Source organism: Nelumbo nucifera, chromosome 1, assembly GCF_055504915.1.
Source record: "Nelumbo nucifera cultivar China Antique chromosome 1, China Antique-T2T, whole genome shotgun sequence".
Taxonomy (NCBI): Eukaryota; Viridiplantae; Streptophyta; class Magnoliopsida; order Proteales; family Nelumbonaceae; genus Nelumbo; species Nelumbo nucifera.
Genome location: NC_142649.1, coordinates 211175056 through 211194982, shown reverse-complemented (window position 1 = coordinate 211194982; position 19927 = coordinate 211175056). Strand labels below are relative to the sequence as shown.

At 42.2% G+C, this 19927-nt stretch overlaps 1 long non-coding RNA gene across 1 annotated transcript; it reads right to left on the bottom strand.

Moving 5' to 3' along the window:
- Window positions 1-668: 668 nt before the first annotated feature.
- Window positions 669-19440, bottom strand: LOC148804472 (uncharacterized). The gene is made up of 4 exons (XR_016081014.1): window positions 19314-19440; window positions 19124-19214; window positions 1403-1817; window positions 669-1312 (listed from the first exon to the last, which is right to left on the bottom strand). It is a non-coding gene; the product is annotated as an uncharacterized LOC148804472 (long non-coding RNA).
- Window positions 19441-19927: the final 487 nt, after the last annotated feature.

The window sequence follows — 19927 nt, the reverse complement described above, 5'->3', positions numbered from 1 at the left end:
AGAAGCTTGGACAGAACTGGAAAGACCTTACAGAGTCACCAAAGTGCTCGAACTTGGAACCTACAAACTAGAACACCTCGACAGAAGGCCTGTACCAAGGAGTAGGAAAATCAGGATTTTGAGAATGTATTGTTAGTGAATCTACATCAATAAAGAGAGCCTTTTCTACAATCAGTTGTTCAACACACACTACACGACACACACGGCACAACACATACCACATAGTACACCCCACACGACGAGCACCGCCCACTGACCCCTAACGACTGGACCATCTATGCACTGACTTGGCCAACCCACAACGTCCAAAGCCCACAACGAATAGCCATGTGCTATCCCGATAGCGCATAGCCGACCAAGCAAGCCAACTTGACCGGTCACTATACTCTCGTCTCCAAAGGCCAGAGGGCGATCACTATACTCTGCACACTTTGCAAATGAACCGTTAGATTAGAACTAGATGATGAATGGCCAGCCCACGAAGAGCATGAAGCTCCCCGAGACCAAATGCAAACTGAGCATCCCCAAACGACGAGAGCTCGGAAGCGTCTCGACAAACAAAAGCCAAGGACTGAAGACCTCGGCAACCCTAGACCTTGGCCAGGAGAAGGCCGAGGCTCACAACTATGTTTGATAAGATAAAAGAGGAGTGGGATACAACAAGCTCAGAACAAAAAGTGTTTTTCCATTAATTCCATAAATATTTAGAAGTGTAAAGCTCGGCATACTGAGCTGAATACATAACAAAAAAGAAAAAGGAACGACATCAACAAAGCAAGAACAAAACATCAGAAGTAGCAGCAACAGACAAACACTCCAATCCTTGCCAAGGAAGTCCTCAACCTCTTCAGCCTCCTCAGGTACATTAACTATGGCCGTGTTATCCTCGGCGGGAGGGGTGTTGGGATCGTAAGGGCCCAAGCCCTACATGACCTCAATAGTGTCGGGGCACCGGAGAATAACCCTCTACCAACAAAGAGAGAACCCTGTCTCCTAGGAGAGTGCAGCGAAGTCATCCATCTCATTCTAGTACTCCACCGAAGCCTTGAACTCGGCAATGGCTTCCTCCCTTACCCGGGATACCCTTTCGCCTTCCTCTTTCTGCAGCTTCTCCCACACCTCCTTCAGCTCAGAGATGTGCCCCTTTAGCTTGGGGACGGTTTTGGATCACTCCTCGATTCCGTGCTTTAGCTAGGTATTCTCAACCTCCAGCGCGGCCATATGCACACCCGAGTCCTCAAGTTTTCAACCTTGGCTTAACTATAGTCGTAGAGGCGCCACATGGACTAAAGACAATCAACCACCATGATCACTGAGAAAGCATTCGCAAAAAGGAAACTAAGTACCAGTACAACAACATTAATTGACCAAAGTAGAATAACCAGCACAAGAAAGGACTTACCGACACGGCTTGAAGCACAAGCACGCTCTCTCAGACGCTACTCATAGACTCCACCACCTCTCTCCTCATGGCCGGTGTCAACAAGCTATGGAGAAGTTGCTCGCCCACGCCCTTTGTTCCTAATCTGTCCTCGATCCAGACGTTCCACTGTGGTATGCGAATGGTCGGACTACCACTCTTTGGCATGTTGTTTTGCGGGGAAGGGGGTGAACGACTTGGCTGCCCTTCTCGGGGTCAACCACCACGACCTCTTCCTTAACCTGCCTTGCCCTATTCTGATGCCAAGGAGTCCACTCGGCAGACCTCAGTTGCACCCTCTCGAACTGGGGCTAGGACCCCTAAACACCTCGGCTACACTTATCTTGCCCAACCCTCATGCAACATATGATGTCTTCATGACTCACAATCTCAACACCTGCATGTGACAAGGAGCTAGTTAGTACAACATCATATAGTGTAGAAACTGTTAGAAAATTATGCCCTTAGCTCCAATTAGATTGATGTACCGTTTGGCATTTCTTATAAATGAATAAAGTACATAATTGATTCATTTCATTGTGGTGTGGTTCTGTGTAATACCCTTAAACTGGACACTTATGAGACTCGTGTTACTTTAGAATCTTCACAGCCATTGGATAGATCTGGGGAGATCTATCCTGCCAAGACTGACATTGATGTGCCGCCAAGTTAGATGGGGTGGCTTGTCTCAGCTGCCCGGGTGAAACCTGAGGTACATGTAGTGTGGGTTTTCTTGAAACCATGAACTAGACCAAAATTCAAGTATTGCTCTGGACCTTGAAGATAGATGGGAAAAACTGGGATGTTACACCTGGCCCCTAGACTCGATTATGGTGCTACACTAGGTGTCGGATTGGGCTGTCTTTGATATGCCAATCAATGAGATCCTTATAGGGGGTCAAAACCTGGGTATGTTGGGACAGTCTGAAAATTCACCTGAGTGGGTGATCATAGTGATAGGATCAGCCCCTTTATCGGACAAAGTGAATGATCAGGGAATGCACTCTCTCTGATGGAAACCTAAATTGTGGGCAATTGATTTCAACCATTGAAATTTGTTTTTGTTAGACAGTTTTGTATGCCCTTAGCTTCAATCCGATTTGATGTACTTTTGACATTTAGTGTAAATAAATAAAGTGCATGTTTGATTCATGTTGTTTGGTATAATTCTGTGTAAGACCCTAAAACTGGACACTTATAGAGATTCGTGTTAGTTTTAAATGTTCACATCCATTGGATAAGTCTGGGGAGATTTATCCTGCCAAGGCTGATACTGGTGTGCCACCAAGTGTTGGGATGGCCTGTCTTGGCCACCAGGGTAAGACCCAAGGCACATGCAGTATGGGATTACTCGAATCCTTGAACCGGACCAGATTTCCAGTATTGCCCTGGACCTTGGAGACAGATGGGCAAAACTGGAAAGTTACACCTGACCCGTAGACTCGATTATAACACTTCACAAGGTATCGGATCAGGCTATCTTTGATATGCCAATCAGTGAGATCCTTAGATGGGGATCAAAACCTGGGTATGTTGGGACTGTTTGAGAATTCATCTGAGTGGGTGATCATAGTGACAGGATCAGCCCCTTTGTCGGACAAGGGTAATGATCGGGAATGCACTCTCTCTGATGGAAACCAAACTGCCGGCAGTTGATTTCAATCGTTGGAATTTTGTTTTGCAAAATTAATAAATATATATATATATATGTATATGTACGGTTTCGAAATGTTTGCAAATGGTTTTAATTCCCGGGATCCATGTGAGTGGAGAGTGCAGCACTGTTCCTTGCAGCCGAGGGAGAGGTCCTCTCTTGTCGGGCAGTGTTTGATCATTAAGGGCTGAGAGGTTAAGTGTAAGACCATTTAGGATAGTACCTGATGGGCTAATCTTGCACCTGCCCACAGTCCCTGGGTTTTTATAAGATGGCTTGGCCCAGGGACCACTTAATGTAAGTGTTGGGCCCATAGGATCCATGTGATGGGCTCAGGGGTTCATTAAGCTTTTTAGTGAATTCGGCTGGGCCGAACCCATGTGGCTGGTGTGTAGATCAATGCTTAGGTCCTACGCCATACAAAGAAGCCCAACTGGGCAGCAGATTGGAAACTAGTTAAGCACTGAACACTTAATGGGCCAAAAGCCCAATTCGAGCTGGGCTGATATGATCACCCATCTATGGGGCGGATCTGAGATTAATGTTAGCCAAAGGATTGAGATTTTAACATTATCCACTATGGGAGACCAAATTCAAATCAGATTTGAATCTGGTAACCTCCTGATAAGATCAGGAGTAAGCTAACTTAATATGGATTATTAATTGCAGGTGGTGCGAACAGTCCATAGTTGATTTGTGATTGCTTGAAATCAAGATTATTAATTTCAGATCTTTCATGAATTAATTCTTGAATTGAAAATCAGTTTCAGACCATTTTGAACTAGATTGGACCAAATCTAGGGTTCGAAGGGGATTGTCTTTCAGTCCAATTTTCTCACACTTGTTGTTCCAAATCTGATGTTCAATTACAGGAATTAATTCGGCCCACCTGTAAAGCCCAGTTTTAAATGGTTAAAACTGCAAAAGCCCACTATTGTGAGACTGAGCCCATCATATGTACCCTATGGGCCCAACACCTACATTAAGTGGTCCCTGGGCCAAGCCATCTTATAAAAACCCAGGGACTGTGGGCAGGTGCAAGATTAGCCCATCAGGTACTATTCTAAATGATCTTACACTTAACCTCTCAGCCCTTAATGATCAAGCACTGCCCGACAAGAGAGGACCTCTCCCTCGGCTGCAAGGAACAGTGTCGCACTCTCCACTCACATGGATCCCGGGAATTAAAACCATTTGCAAACAATTCGAAACCGTACATATATATATATATAAATATATTAAATTTGCAAAACAAAATTCCAACGATTGAAATCAACTGCTGGCAGTTTGGTTTCCATCAGAGAGAGTGCATTCCCGATCATTACCCTTTGTCCGACAAAGGGGCTGATCCTGTCACTATGATCACCCACTCAGATGAATTCTCAGACTGTCCCAACATACCCAAGTTTTGATCCCCATCTAAGGATCTCACTGATTGGCATATCAAAGACAGCCCGATCCGATACCTAGTGAAATGTCATAATCGAGTCTAGGGGTCAGGTGTTACTTTCCAATTTTTCCCATCTGTCTCAAAGGTCCAGGGCAATACTGGAAATTTGGTCCGATTCAAGGATTCAAGTAATCCCATACTGCATGTGCCTCGGGTCTTACCCTGGTGGTTGAGACAGGCCATCCCAACACTTGGTGGCACACCAGTATCAGCCTTGACAAGATAAATCTCCTCAGACTTATCCAACGGCTGTGAATATTTAAAACTAACACGAGTCTCTATAAGTGTCCAGTTTTAGGGTCATACACAGAATTAAACCAAACAACATGAGTCAAACATGCACTTTATTTATTTCCACTAAATTGAAGGGATGAGAGATCCATCCTATGGACGCCCAAAGATTGCGGAATAAGGGGCGAATTTCAAAATTTTATCTCTCCCTTCAACTGGGAATCGTATTCCCCATTTAGAAAATCATATTTTCAATGATCAATCTTGAACCATAAACTGAACTAGATCTGAACCAAAAGGAGTGGGAGAGGATTATACCTAATACGGAGAAATACTATCTCCCAATGGAGGTGTTCACTCCCAAGGAAGGATCCAAAATCTGCTCCCACCGAAGATGGCGCAGTGCAGGGTGGAGTAGAATCAGCAACGTTCTTCAAAAGAACTTGATCCTTCGTAAGGATCAACTGGACGACTTGAGTACAGCTCCAACCAATCTTTTCACAAAAGATTGAAATCAAGATCCAATCTTGATTGCACCCAAGAACTGGAGATCGAACTGAAGGAATGGCAATGGCAGGAAGGTGGCGGCAGGAGAGAATTCGCAGTATGCAGGAAATCTCTCAATCTCTCTTTCTTTAAGAGAAGAATGCTGTTGATGATCTTGTGTGCTTCAAGGCTGCCGCCCCCTTCCCCTTTTATAATCTCAAAAAGGGATCAGCTCCTAATCAGATTAGGAGCTGCTAATCCAAATCATATTTGGGTTAGAAGTCCCTTAGTGATAAGGGATAACCTTTACCTTATCTGCAGATAAGATCATCTGTCTCCTAATCTAATTAGGAGGTTTCCAGATCTAAATCCCATTTAGATCTTGGACTCTCTGAGTGGATAGGGTCCAAGCCCAATCCTTTCAGCTGACCCTTTTTAGAATTCGCCCCCTTTAAATGACTGATCAAATCAGCCCAGTTCGAAATGGGCTTAAGGCCCATTTAAGGTTATGTACTCAAAAGGCTTCCAAATTGCTGCCCAGTTGGGCTTCCTTGTATGGCGTGGGACCCAAGCATTGATCTACACATCAGCCACATGGGTTCAGCCCAGCCTTTGTTACAAGGCCTGGCCGAATGCACTGCTGAAGACAGTGTACCCCCTAAAACCCATCAAATGAGCTCTATGGGCCCAACACTTACACTAAGTGGTCCCTGGGCCAAGCCACCTTGTAACACCCAGGGACTGTGGGCAGATGCAAGATTAGCCCATCAGGCATTATCCTCAATGGTCTTACACTTAACCTCTCAGCCCATAATGATCATACACTGCCCGACAAGAGAGGACCTCTCCCTCGGCTGCAAGGAACAGTGTTGCACTCTCCACTTATATGGACCCCGGGAATTAAAACCTTCTTGCAAACAATTTAGAAACCATACATATATACTTTTATATCTTATATAAAATATATTTTGCAAAACAAATCTCAACGGTTGAAATCGGCTGCCGGCAGTCTTGGTTTCCATCAGTGAGAGTGCATCCCCGATCATTACCTTTGTCCGACAAAGGGGCTGATCCTGTCACTATGATCACCCACTCAGATGAATTCTCGGACTGCCCCAACATACCCAGGTTTTGACCCCCGCTAAGGATCTCACTGATTGGTACATCAAAGACAGCCCAATCCGACACCTAGTGTAGTATCATAATCGAGTCTAGGGGTCGGGTGTAACTTTCCAGTTTTGCCCATCAATCTCCAAGGTCCAGGGCAATACTGGAAATCTGGTCCAGTTCAAAGATTCAATTAATCCTACACTGTATGTGCCTAGGGTCTCACCCTGGCAGCTGAGACAGGCCACCCCAACCGACTTGGTGGCACCACAGTGTCAGCCTTGTCAGGATAGGTCTCCCCAGACCGACCCACTGGCTGTGAACATTCTAAACTAACACGAGTCTCATTAAGTGTCCAGTTTAAGGGTATTACACAGAAACATACCAAGGGAACATGAATCAAATATGTATCTTTATTCATTTACAATAAACTCATAAAGTACATCATTCTGATTGAAGCTAAGGGCACACAAAACTGTCTAACAGCTCCCACTTGCACTTAGGTCCAATCAGGTACTAGCCGGAGTCCCATGCTTTCCACGTGTTTCTCAAACACTTTCTGTGATAGTGGCTTTGTCAATGGGTCTACCACATTCTCCGCTGATGCTACCTCTTTACACTATCCTCCCGTAGGTCCAGCATTGTCATACAACAGTGGAATGGGTGATGTGCTGAATTCCAAATTCAGGAATGAACACCTTCATTCATAAGGCAGCCTCACTTACGGCAATGCTTTCGGCTTGGGTTGTGGACTATTAATTTGTTACTTAGGACCCCTGTTTGCTGACATTCAGGAAACAACACACGATCCTATCGTGAAACCATATCCAGATGTAGACTTTCTATCATCTGAGCACCAAATCTTTTCAGTCTTTTCTGCAAGACTGATGTCAAGAACCAATTTCTGACTTCTTTCTTCTTCAAAGATCGAATCTTGTAAGAAAGAAAGGCGGTGGCTGGAGGAGAACTTCTGAGACGAAGATGGCTGAATTTGCTCTTCTTCTCTCCGGAGTGTGTATGAGATTCAATCTCAATTCGCAGGATGTTTTCTTGCCAAAAACCCTAGGTTCAAAATCTGATTGTTGTTCTCTCTTAGGGTTTCTCCTCTTTTCTTCTTGATTAAGAAGCCTCCTAATTAGGAGTTATCCCAATCCAAATCAGTATTTGGATTGGGGATGATCTTAATCCTATCTGCAGATTAAGTTAGCTTACTCCTGATCTTATCAGGAGGTTACCAGATTCAAATCTGTTTTGAATTTGGTCTCGCAGAGTGGATAAGGTTAAAGGCCCAATCCTTTTGGTAATTTTAATCCCAGATCCGCCCCACAGATGGGTGATCATATCAGCCCAGCTCGAAATGGACTTTTGGCCCATTAAGTGTTCAGTGCTTAACTAGTTTCCAATCTGCTGCCCAGTTGGGCTTCTTTGTATGACGTGGGACCCAAGCATCGATCTACACACCAGCCACATGGGTTTGGCCCAGCCATTATTACAAGGCCCAGCCGAATTCACTGAAAAGCTCAATGAACCCCTGAGCCCATCACATGGACCCTATGGGCCCAACACTTACATTAAGTGGTCCTTGGGCCAAGCTATCTTATAAAAACCCAGGGACTATGGGCATGTGCAAGATTAGCCCATCAGGTACTATCCTAAATGGTCTTACACTTAACCTCTCAGCCCTTAATGATCAAGCACTGCCCGACAAGAGAGGACATCTCCCTCAGCTGCAAGGAATAGTGTCGCAATCTCTACTTACATGGATCCGGAGAATTAAAACCATTTGCAAACATTTCAAAACCATATGTATATATCATATATAAATTTTGCAAAACAAAATTCCAACAATTGAAATCAATTATCGGCAGTTTGGTTTTCATCAGAGAGAGTGCATTCCCGATCATTACCTTTTTCAGACAAAGGGGCTGATCCTGTCACTATGATCACCCACTCAGATGAATTCTCAAACTGTCCCAACATACCCAGGTTGTGATCCCCGCTAAGGATCTCACTGATTGGCATATCAAATACAGCCTGATCTGACACCTAGTGAAGTGTCATAATCAAGTCTAGGGGTCAGGTGTAACTTTCCAGTTTTGCCCATCTGTCTCCAAGGTCCAGGGCAATACTGGAAATCTGGTCCGGTTCAACGATTCGAGTAATCCCATACTGCATGTGCCTTGGGTCTTACCCTAGTGGCTGAGACAGGCCATCCCAACACTTGGTGGCACACCATATCAGCCTTGGCAGGATAAATCTCCCTAGACTTATCCAATGGCTGTGAACATTTAAAACTAACACGAGTCTCAATAAGTGTCCAGTTTTAGGGTCTTACACAGAATTATACCAAACAACATGAATCAAACATGCACTTTATTTATTTACACTAAATATCAAAAGTACATCAAATCATATTGAAGCTAAGGGCATACAAAACTGTCCAATAGCTCCCACTTGCACTTAGGTCCAATCTGGTACAAGCCGGAGTCCCATACTCTCCACATGTTTCTCAAACACCTTCTGTGTCAGTGGCTTAATCAATGGGTCTACCTCATTATCCGCTGATGCTACCTTCTGAATTAGGGTGTCCCCTCCACCAACGATCTCCCACAATACGTGGTACTTCCTCTCGATGTACTTTGACTTTGAGTGGGCCCGAGGCTCTTTAGCCTGGGCAATCACTCCAATGTTGTCACACAACAACGGCATGGGTGATATGCTGGATGGAATCACTCCCAATTTGTGTATGAATTTCTTCATCCATACGGCTTCCTTGGCAACTTCACTTGCGGCAATGTACTCGACCTCGGTTGTGGAATCTGCAGTGGACCCCTGTTTGCTGCTTTTCCAGCAAACAGCACACAATCCTATCGTGAAAACATACTCAGATGTAGACTTTCTACCATCTGGATCCAACTAGAAATCGGCATCAATATACCCTAGAGCTTGTAGTGAACTACCATCGAATACCAGACAAAACTCTTTTGTCTTTCGAAGGTATTTGAGTATGTTTTTCACAACAGTCCAATGCTCCTGCCCTGGGTTGGCCTGGAATCTACTTACCACACTCACCACTTGAGCAATGTCCGGGCGAATGCACAACATGGCATACATGATGCTCCCTACGGCTGAGGCATAGGGAACATCTCTCATGCCCTTAATCTCCTCAAAAGTTTTGGGAGACATCTTCTTGGAGAGAGTGACTCCGTGCCTGAGAGGAACGTTTCCTTTCTTGGAGTTCTCCATGCTGTATCTTTTGACAATTTTGTCAATGTAAGGAGCCTTGGATAATCCAATTATCCACTTCGATCTATCTTCATAGAGTTGAAAACCCAGTATATATGAAGCTTCTCCAAGATCTTTCATGGAGAACTGCTATGATAGCCATACCTTGACCGAAGTCAACATTCCTACATCATTCCCAATGAGTAGGTTATCGTCCATGTACAACACCAAAAAGGTGATCTTATCCCCACTGGACTTCCTGTAAACACAGGGCTCATCTGGATTCTACTCAAAGTCAAACATTTTGATGGCAGAATCAAAACGGATGTTCCAACTCCTAGAAGCCTGCTTAAGCCCATATATGGATCTATTAAGTTTACATACCATGTGTTCCTGACCAGTAGCAATGAATCCTTGCGGCTACTGCATGTAGATATCTTCACTAAGATCTCCATTCAGGAATGCGGTTTTGACATCAATCTGCCAAATCTCATAGTCATGGTATGCTGCTACAGCTAGCAGGATTCTAATGGATTTGAGCATGGCCACGGGCGAAAAGGTTTCCTCATAATCGATGCCTTCTTTCTGAGTATACCCTTTCGCCACCAAACGAGCTTTGTAGGTCTCAATCCTGCCATCGGGGCCCTTCTTCCTCTTGTAGATCCATTTGCAAGCAATTGCTTTTACCCCGGAGGGCGGATCTACTAGATTCTAGACTCCATTGGTCTCCATCGAGTCCATTTCAGCTCTCATGGCCTCCACCCACTTCTGGGAATCTATGTCTAACATAGCTTCCGCATAAGTTACGGGATCCTCCTCCCTAGTCAAGGCTTCCACCAGGTAACTATCCTGGTCATAACCATATCGGACTAGTGGCCTGGATATCCGAGTGGATTTTCTAGGTTGGTCACTACCTGGAACTTGTGGGACATCTCCCACTGCTCCTGAGCTCTCCTCATCAAGAACTATTTCCTGACGATGGGTGTTCAAGATGTATTCGGTTTCTAAGAATTGGGCGTTTCGACTACAGAACACTTTCTGCTCACTTGAGACATAGAATAGATAACCCACCGAATCTTTTGGGTAGCCTATAAATAGGCAACGACTGGTTTTGGATTCCAACTTGTCTACACTCATTCTTTTAACGTGAGCAGGACAACCCCAAATCTTCAACTGTCTTACACTTGGCTTCCTTTCAGTCCATAATTCATATGGAGTCTTCGGAATCGATTTGGTTGGAACCCGATTCAGCACATAGATAACAGTCTCTAATGCATATCCCCAAAAGGATGTGGGTAATTCTAAGCGTACAAGAAGTGACCAGACCATCTCCAACAAGGTCCTATTCCTCCTCTCTGAAACACCGTTGAGTTGAGGTGTGGCAGGAGGAGCTAATTGTGACACTATCCCATTGACCTTCAAGTAGTCCCTGAATACGTCAAAGAGATACTCGCCACCTCGATCCAATTGAAGGGCCTTAATTTCTCTTCCTAACCGTTTCTCGACTTCATATCTGAACTCTTTGAACTTTTCAAAGGATTCTGACTTGTGTCTCATTAGGTACACATAACCATATCGTGAAAAATCATCTGTAAAGGTGATGAAATACACGTATTGGTTCCATGTCCTAACACTCAGGGGACCACATACATTAGTATGTATTAGGTCAAGTGTGCCTACACATCTTTCAAGCTTACCCTCAAATGGCCGCTTAGTCATCTTACCTTGGAGGCAAGGCTCACAAGTGGGAAGATTTTCTACGGTTAGAAAATCCAAAGGACCATCCTTTACCAGTCTTGTGATTCGGTCAACACCGATATGGCCAAGTCGGTAATGCCAGAGGCACGTGGGATTTACTATATCACGAGTTCTTTTCTTGGGATTTTTGACCGACGTAGTTTCGGTCAAGTTAGTTTCCAAAGAAGGATGTAGAACATAGAGACCGTTCTCTAGTTCCCCACATGTGATGAATTCGTTGTTCCATTTAACAATAATCATATTACTAAAATAAACAGTATATCCATCAACACATAGTTTAGAAACAAAAATTAAATTTCTTCTCAAGTTCTGTACATAAAGACAATCTTTAAGTACAAGCACTCCTTCTCTAAAGACTAATTCTACGGTTCCTATTGCCGCAGCTGCAACACTTGCAGTCGTTCCCAAAAATAGTGTCACTTCGCCTTCACTCAATCTTCTGCTAACTTTGAACTCCTGCAGTGAGTTAAACGCATGAGTTGAAGCCCCAGAGTCAACACACCAGGACACAGAAGTAACAAACATATTAGTTTCTATGACACAAGTTTCGACGTTACCTTTCTTAGATTCCAGGTAGGTAGGACAGTTCCTCTTCCAGTGGCCGGTCTGCTTGCAAAAGTGATAGACATCAGATGCCTTGTTCTTCTTCTGCTTCTTGGGCTTGGTAGCTTTCTTCTGGGGCTTCTTTGACTTTTTCTTTTTCTTTCCCGATTTGTTAGTTTCAGCAAGCATAACCATAGGCTCATCCTTCTTAAGTAGATCCTCGGTCCTCTACAACATATTGTTGAGTTCCTGGATGCTAACTTTCAGCTTGTTCATGTTGTAGTTCATTGTCAACGCATTGAAGGAAGAGGGCAAAAAATTCAGGATGGCATCCACTTACGTTACAAGATCTAGCCCGGATCCAAGGGCTTCGAGTTCGTTAATGTAGCCCATCATCCGAAGACAATGGTCATGAACTTTCTACCCTTTGGACATCTGCGCGGTCATGAACAGTTTCAGGACCTTCTGTCGAGTAGAACGGTTCTGCTCTTCATACATTGTCTTTAGACTATCCAATATGTCCTTGGCTTGTTCGATCTGATCGAACTGCCTTTGTATTGAGTTGTCCAGTGAGGCAATGACAAAGCAACAGGCTAGGGAGTTCTTATCCTCCCAATCTTGGTTGTCCCTCCTACGGGCCTCAGAAGCCCTATCACCCGGATGCTCCGGGGCAGGATTTTTCACCACCTTATCTAACTTTTCGGAAGTTAGGACCAGCATAAGATTTTTGTACCAGTCGGCATAGTTTGGGCCCTTAAGCTTGTTATCATCTAGAAGCTTTGCAAATTGACCGTTTTCCATTTTCTGATAAAACAACAAAGACGTTAGTCCACAACCTTAATTTGATTCATGTTACCTACATAGATATGGTTTTTAATCTATGTTCCATTCCCATTTGTTCATCTCTGAGATTTCCCTCCTTTCTCAGTGACGGAGACGGCGAAATGTCTCTAGAAATGTGGGAAATCACATAGGGTGCATGAAGCCAACTGTTTCAGCTGCATAACCCCACCACCTTTCTGTGACGGATCATATCCACTCATCAAATGAGTTTCCCTTTGGCCTCTGTCAGACAAGGTTCAGAGCCGTTTTTATGTGAACCTTTCTGTCCAGTAAGTGCTCACCCATCATATTCAGGTTATGCCAAGGCATCGTGAGAAAATTCACATTTTCTGGTGAAGCCCCTCCCACATCGGTCTATGACGCCCCTATCATCTTATGAAACACTCTGACAGATCCAACAGCAAATGGATAGCCCAATTTTATGGTGCGTTTCCTCATTACTGAAGGACCCATCATTGTGCTAATGACGGAAGGTCTTTAGAGAGTCCATCATATGGATCTTCCTATCACATGCACTCGTATTTGCTAGAGGGAACCAAATTACGCCCTAGTTCTAATTTTAAATCAAACCAGAGTGGCTCCCACTGACTTTCATAAAGTCAGATTTCTGGTGGGCCTTAATCGGCTAGGGGTTCCGTATGCATTCCTTTTCAGGGTTGTGGGGCCCACCAAGTTAGGAGGGGTCATCCAATGACCTTATGGGGCACCATGGCAATGATGTGCATTCAGCCATGGTGTGCGTAAGAGCCACTAACGAGTCATCATGGGCCAAGTGCTTATGGCCCATGGTCACTGCCAAGTGCTTATGGCCCATGGTCGCAGCACATCCAACATCCAAACATCACATGTAAAGGAAGAATTGATCCAATCAATTAACTATTGTAAAGCCCATTGAACAGCCCATTTAAAATACATAACATTAACAATTAATGTTGATTAGGTATATGGGCTGAATCACAGTTAGCAGTTCGGCCCATACAACTTTTCTCACGAGAGTGGGCTTTTGTAGTTTTAACCATTTAAAACTGGGCTTTACAGGTGGGCCGAATTAATCCCTGTAATTGAACATCAGATTTGGAACAGCAAGTGTGAGAAAAATTGGACTGAAAACAGTCCCCTTCGAACCCTAGATTCGGTTCAAACAGTTTTGGTCCAATCTAGTTCGAAATTGTCCGAAACTGATTTTCAATTCAAGAGTTAATACATGAAAGATCTGAAATTAATAATTTTAATTTTAGACAATCACAAATCAAATATGGATTGTTCGCACCACCTGCAAAACAAAGGTTAAACACTAGGGTTGCAGTTTCATAAACTGCAAATCGCAGAAAGCGATTTCTCCATCTGCAAATCTCCAGCACCGCCTTCTTCTTCCTTCTTCTTCAACCAAGAAAATAAAAAGAAACAGAAATCCCATTTCTATTAATTAATTACATTCTTGATCTAATCCTATACATTCAGTCTAGAAAATAAAAAAATTATTTACAGACCGAATTGAATGAATAATAATGAAAGAAAAAGGTTGCGCAAACCATCTACGCCAAATCTGCACTGCGATCTCCAGGTTCGAATAGTCCATTAAATCAAAATAAATAAATAATAGTTCTAAATAAATTTTGGATTTAACAGAAATTAATTTCAGATTAATCGCCCTTAACAAGAAACAATTTCTTGAAATAAAGAAAGTAATCTATGCAAATCTTGGCAGAACATCTTCTGTCCATCTACGCAGGTTCAGATCTGATTTTCTTTTGGTTCAAGATTCAAACCTATGGCTCTAATACCATGGAAAGAATGGTAGGATCCATCTAATGGACACCATAAATGTTGCAGAATGGGTGGGCGAATTTCAAAAGTTTTCCTACCTTCTTCCAACTCGGAATCATATTCCCTAAATTTAGAATACAATATTCAAGGATCCTACTTGTACCATAATCGAACCAGATCTGAATCAAAAGGGTAGGGAGGAATTATACATGATCCAGAGAAGCAGTATCTCCCAAAGTTGGTGTTCACGCCCAAAGAAGACACCAAGAGGGTAGGGAGAGATCTTGAGACTTCTACCTTTGATCGGATTACAGATTCTTTATTTCATTTATTTATTTTTGTACTTATTTATTTTTTTGCACTTTTAATTTTCAGTAATGTTCGAATTCTATCATTTTCAGTTTAATTAATTAAGTTTTATATTTCTGCACTTCCCTCTTGTGTTCTCTTGTCTGGATTTGAGTACGTATTAATTTTTCCCTCGCTTCCCTATGGATATGACCCGTTCTCATCATTTTATTGCGTTTGTAATTGTTTGAGAATTATTAAAATTTTATAAATATTAAACTGGTATTCCAAAATGCTTAACGACACACTTCTGAACACACCAACGTAGCAAGTAACGGGTAAGACATGTACTCAGAACACATCATTAAGCATCTTTATGCATGTCTCCAAGTTTCCAGTGTCAATTACTGCTTCTATGTGTTCATTCTGCATCTCATACTTTAGCTTACTAGCCTTTGCCCAATTACTAAGGGCTTTCTCAGTGCTCGATGGCAGACAAATATTCTTTCCTTTCCTCATGGATGAAGGGGGGTTGCCAACTCTTTTGTGCTTGTCCCCCCCTTGTGTAGATGTGACATTGCTGCCAGGATCTACAATGTGCGGACTAGCTTGAGATTCACCTGTATAGGGTGTGCCACGCTCTTGATCGCTAAATGTGGGTGAATAGTGCACACGTTGTGATTGCTCAACCACAATGTCTGGGTCTTCATCATTACTATACCTGTGTTCACCGGTTGCATGTGTCCCCTCAAAAATATAATGCAATTCATCCCAGTGATGATAAACCTTCATTCGGTACTTCTTAGCCCATCTATTATTCTGCAAACATATGCACAAAATCAACATTCACCACTACACTCATATGTGAAATGAATCAACTCAAATACTACTTGCTTTGTAGAATTCATCCCACACTTCTTCACTGACTATAGGCATCACCATCAGTGGATCCATTGCAAGGCCAATGTGGTTAATAAGAAACAAATACTCTGATCGTCTCTTCTTTAGTGCATGAAACTTGTTTTTGAATTGGTGATGATGATAAATCTTCTTGTGAATCTCATTAAATTTGGTCCTTATATAATTCCATCACTCAGTGTTGAATGTTCTAGTAGGCTTGTTATTGGCCCTTACCATTTCAACCATCAACTTTATAAATGTTTCTTCCTCCATGTCTGACCACGCTGCACTATCTACCCGGCTTTTGGACCCATCCCCTTTAATTGGTTGTAAAGACATTCTAGTATGCAACCCTGTATACAAAAATACATATGCAACCCTATCTAATTAAACTCTTGCATCTAAATAAAATCCTCCTCCACATCTGGCTCAATGATCAAAATGGCTACTTGGGTTTTAGGAAAATCAACATCAACTATGGAAAATCAAGTATTATGTTTATTGGCAATGTGCCCTAGGAGACTTGGGTTTTAGGAAAAGCCAACCAATGAATAATGATATGTTTGGAAAATAGTTATCGAAGTTAATCTCTAATCAATAATCTGTGGTTCCCTAAGAAAACTAGTAAAAAAATGATTCTCTTTTTTGGAAATACTTTTCTAACAATTTGATGGAGTTAAAATCTGACATGGGCTTTATTTTTGTTACTAGACTCTGTTTTTAATTTGATGGAGTAAAAAAATGATATTCTTTTTTGGAAATACTTTTCTATGGAATTTTCCCTAGATTAGGAATGGGAACTATTCTCTCTCTCTCTTTATATATATATATATATATATCCCAAGGAACCTTCTCTGCTCTACAATTCCTGTTTGCTCCTAATTGAACCCTAATATTTGAGGAAAGCAATATGATTAATAACTTCTCCACTTTAGTAGCTATCCATGTCAAGAGACGAAGGGCAGAAAAGTTGGCTTCTCACATAATTAATTGGGTTTTTTTTTTTCTTATCGAGTTAGAACAGATAAAACCAATTGCCACCATCATGATGCAATTGGAACTCAAAAATGCAGAAAGCTAACACAATGTAATTAATAAGGAACTTGGATCATTATGCCACAATCAGATCTTTTCATGGGAAATGGGCCCAGCCCCAAGCCGGGGACCGAAGTAGTGTAAAATGTTCACAATGATGAGAGAGAGAGAGAGAGAGAGAGAGCAGTAAAATATGACTATTGAATCATGTTCATGCCTTACCAAAAGGGTTGTTATTAATAGTACATGATCATGTCCTCATGGCCAGCTATTTGTTCATTGTTTGGAGAACAAAAGGAGCGTGCCCTATTTACCACACCATTGTGCTTTGTTTCTTGTGGTGTGAACACTTTCCGATGATTTTTTCAATAGAAGTTGGGTATTACCTTAGGATCTTCCTATTCTAATATCCTCATGGCCAGCTATTTGTTTCAGTCCAAGACCATGGGGAATCTGAGCCCTTTCTCAATTTGCTGGAATTAGTGGAAGGAACAAAACAGGTGTTTCTTTGATGGAAAAGCATGTCCAACCTTGACAGTGATTGGGAGAATTGAGTGGCAGCAGGTTTTCTGGGTTTTTTATCCACAAAGAGTTGTGTTGATTGAAGCACATATAAAGTATTTTGTGTATACACATATTTTCTTCATGGTGCTAACTGCTAACTCATTCACCATGTAATGGCTTCAACATCTTGTAGACTTTTTGCCAATATTAATGCTATCTGCCATACTCTAAGCCATGGCTTCATTGTAGTTGCAATTTTTTCCCTTATATATGAGGGTTGCATCATTATATTAAATTTTGAAATTTTTTTCGATGAGTAGTGTGCACCCAGGCACTAACCAGTCATTAGTGATGAGATTGAGTAGGGAGACCAAGATGGCTAGTTATCAACTTACTGCATTGACAACACTCTCTGGAAGAATAGAGATCAGCTATTATTCCCTTATTGCATTACCTTCATCTATAGGTCTTGAATATTGTAAAATGATACCCCGATTTGTTCTTCTATAGACACCACTCGCACCCAAGGGGCCTGGGTTGCCCATGGAGCAGCCCTCTATGTTTAACTCGATACCTACCAAATAAGCTCCCCCCTGCCACTAAGCTCTGTCCAAGTGCCAAACCTTGAGTTCAGATCTGCTCTGCTGCACTGTACTCGATGATAGGTGTCTCATTAATTTGGACACACATGTGAGTGGACAATACCGTCCCAGATCCCACCTAGTGTGTGGAGGTTATGTTGGTTGTAGCAGGTAACCACATCCATTTCAATTTACATGTCAGGTAGCCTGAAGTACCCCTACCCTGGGAGCATCCCAAACTATCTCCATTTTTGCCCACCCTATCTCTAGAGCTAAAGTTATATTTCTTTCTTAGCTACAGGACTCATGCCCATTCGTCATTCAGTTCATTGCAACCAACAATACAAACATGCTTACATGAACCTGCCACCCAAGATGCTTGTTTCTGTAACCACAATAACTGCATTCAATTCGAATCTCCATTGGAGAGCATGTTGTGGGTTGTTCTAGTATTTGGAAACATTTCTAAAATACTATATCACCCCTTTAACTTGGGCTCTATACAAAAAGCCATTCTAGTTTATGTTCTGTATCAGGGTAGTGTATTATTTGCAATACATTTCCAAGTTGTAGGAAGGATTCCTAATTTGCAACATTTACATCTCTCTTGGGGCAAGCAAGAATCGCTTCGCCCGACTCCACTATTTCATATTTTCTTTTTTTCTTCTTAATATCTCTGTAGTGTATTGCTTTGATGCATACTCACCAATCTGTTGACACTGAACCTTGCCTGTGCAAACTTGTTTTAAAAGTCTACTTTTCATCATTCAGAACCAGACAGTGGAGCAAAACTGGCAGATAATGGTGCCTACCGTGTTGTTGCCTTTTCATATGAAAACTCTAATGCCTACCGTTTAGGATCTTCCAATTTTCTCCCACCATTCCCGCTGCCTGAATTTCTAATCCAGAGCCTAGTAAGTGCTCTCTTGCAGTTTGACTTTATGCCAAATATTTTTTTATTTTCTTCATATGTCTTGTATAATATTGTTTGTATGAAGTTATTAATGCTCATCAATTTGGTCATTGCTAATTGTCCAAAGTACATATGTTATTCTATGGCTAAGTTTCAGATACTTGGAGCAGGGTGGGGTTCTTGACGTAAGGTTGCCATTCATTGGAACCTTGTTTCCTTTTGATGTTTCAGGACCATGAGGTTCATTCAAACAATTAACAATCAAAGTGAAAATTAACAAGCCATTGTTAAGATTTAAGCCTAAGATTAAACAATCAAAGAAAGATCAGGGAAAAATGTGTTGCCGAATTAAAACAAAGCATCCTTCATTCTTTCAAGTACAATGAATCAAAGGCAAAGTTCAAGGAATAACGATCACCTTGCCGATGAAGAATGGCGGACAAAGAACAATCACCTTGTCGATGAAGAACGGTGAATGATTTGCAAGCCGAAGAACTGCAGACGAGCACCTTGCCGATGGTAAAACAAGAGAAAAGTCACGATTTATTTGAAAAAAAGAAACCTTGTCAATGGCAAGGCGGATTAACGGGTGTTGTCAGCGAACTTACCGGCGTCCACTGGTCAGTGTCTGTGTTCCAAGAAAGAACTCCACCAATCGTCTGTGGGCGGCGTCAAAACTCTACTCGTGATTAGGGTTTCACTAGATGGTAAGACAAAGATGAAGTTCTTATGGGACGATAGATCCGAGTTGCACTGGATCAAAATTTTAAAATGCCACATCAGATGACACATAAGTGCCACATCACTTGTGCGTTTCATGAAACGCACAGCCATTGGGGGAAGCAAGAATTTCTCCCCAATGGCTTTTTTCACGAAAACCAATGAAAAACAACGTTTTTTCAATAAACGTTCATACCAAACAGTTGTTTCAATGTGAATAAACGCTTATTGCGCCAAATGATGATATGGCGCTGAGGTGGCAATGTTTTTCCAATAAATGTAAACAAAACCAAACAGCCCTGATATGGCGCTATGTTTGATTCCGTTTGTGTTTATTGGAAGGGCGTTTATCAAATTAATGTTTATATGATAAACACTCACTTTAAACATTTTTCATTTGGTTGTTTGGTTGGGCCTATTTTGGGCGTTTCAAGAAATGCCCCATAAATCTTACTTTACAACTCAATAGAATAAACGTTTTCTCATATTTGTTGTTTGGTGG